At 35.4% G+C, this 2,005-nt stretch overlaps 1 protein-coding gene across 1 annotated transcript in view; it reads left to right on the top strand.

The window, feature by feature from the left end:
* Positions 1-2,005, top strand: part of gdap1l1 (ganglioside induced differentiation associated protein 1-like 1) — a 10,955-nt gene that overhangs the window by 789 nt on the left and 8,161 nt on the right. The window lies entirely within an intron of this gene.

Genomic DNA, 2,005 nt, shown 5'->3' with positions numbered 1-2,005 from the left:
TTCATGCAGCATAGAGAGATTTAAGCATGGCGGCCCGCTACGTTGACATTTGCAGCGTTTCTCTTTTACATTCTTTATTTTTGTGTGTGTTTTAGTGACGTTACTGTTTTTAGCTAGTATCTTTTTCAAGTTAGCAGGACGTTTTTAATTTGCTGCAAAAACATTTTTACAGTGTTTGCATCCCTCTGCCACCGTACATCTAAGCTAGAGCACAAACACCTCACAGATCCCACCAAATACACTAACAGTTTATGGTCGGTGAGTTTAAAACTCCGTTTTAAGACTTGTTTAAAGTTTTTTTTTTCTTCAGCGCCTCTTTAGCAGGTGTTTGGAAGATGATGCGTCATGTAAACTGACTTGTCTTCTTGCTCAGTAAGTTCTCAGTAAGAATAGAACAAAATCTACCTGCTAACAGCCTGTTATGATCAGGCACAGATGGAGACTCAACATTTCAGACTCAGTAAATCCAACTGAGGCTGAAATAAGGTTTGTGGGACAAGTTATTATTACCAGACAGCTGCAGTTAAACGGATTTAGGAGGCAATGAGATGGAGCAACGAAATCTGCTGAGTCAGGAAACACAAGCGGCTGGTGGGCTAAACAAAGGCAGGCTCAGAAACATCGATTTAGTTTAAGAATAAGAGAGCAGAATGATGTGGTCACGCTTTCTGGTCTGACTATAAAAACAGGGAGCTGAGTCACACCTCTGATAAAACTCCTTTCATAGAAATGTGTTGATAGTATTGATGGTAACACCTGTGAGAGCCGTCTCACTGCAAATCCACTGGATTAATACGGAAAACATCCTCATCTCATGTAGTTTAAACTGGACTGTTTCTGTCTGGTGGAGATTTCTGCATCACAATCAAAGTGAAACCAGTTCAACCAGTTTACAGGGACATTAGAAAACTTATAAACAAAGGTGATAGAACCTGTTTGTTGATTCAGATGCTCTGTAAAGCCGATGTTGTGCAGTAATCGAGAGCTATATTATATTTTAAAGAAGACTGCGCCCTATTCCAAAATGTGTGTAAAGTATTTTTAGTTTTAAATGTCTGTAAATTGCTGTTATTTTGAGAAGAAACATGAGATTAAACGATAGGTTTTTTTTCTCGTGCATAAAGGTCTGGTTTTTAAAAAGTAGAATAACTGACCTTGAACTCACCACGTCTTAATATTGTGCACAAATGTCCAAATATGATCATCCTAAGAGTTTGATGGCTCCACCAGCAAGAGGCTGAGAAGAAAAATACGGAGTGAATTTTGTTCCATTATTGTTACAAAGAAAATGTGGAAATGAAAATATTAGTTATAGTAGTTTTCATATAGATATGAAAACTAAAATTGCCACTAACTAAAGGAGTGCCCCAAGGCTCCGTTTTGGAGCCACTACTATTTACTATCTATGTGAACAATGTTGGCCAGGATCTTATAGACACCAACTACCATTTTTATGCTGATGACATGGTTTTTTACAGTTTTGGAAAAAAAACCCTAGTGCGTGTGTCTCTACGTTACAAATTAATTTTAATTCGGTTCAGTACAGGCTTTTAAAACTAGATCTTTTTTTTAAATTCAAATAAAAGTAAAATGATGTCATTTTCAAAAACAAAGACAAAATTGCAAAATAGCTATCCTCTTATGACTTTGCATTGGTCAGAGATAGAAAGGGTTCAACCTTTTAAATATTTAGGAATTTTAATTGATGGAAGTATTTCCAAATTACAATTTTTTTCTTTTTTTTCAAATTAAATTTTTTCTATTTTTTTCAAATTTCTGTTTTTCAGAATGAGTTTTGAGAATTGCTGACTTTTGAAAAGGCATTTCACAGATCACATTGTCTTCACCTCAAGCCTGATATAAATACTTATTTTAGGCCAATAGAAAGTTATTGCTAAAGTTCATTCAGACCAATAGAAAGAGGCATCATTCCAAAGAAAGGCCCCCTCCAGAAGGCATGATGCTGTAAAACTAAGCTAATTTAAATTATTTATTTATATATTAG

This window comes from Cyprinodon variegatus, unplaced genomic scaffold (genome assembly GCF_000732505.1).
Source record: "Cyprinodon variegatus isolate N-32 unplaced genomic scaffold, C_variegatus-1.0 Scaffold642, whole genome shotgun sequence".
Taxonomy (NCBI): Eukaryota; Metazoa; Chordata; class Actinopteri; order Cyprinodontiformes; family Cyprinodontidae; genus Cyprinodon; species Cyprinodon variegatus.
Note: the sequence above shows the minus strand (reverse complement) of the source record. Positions and strands in the feature narration are given on the sequence as shown.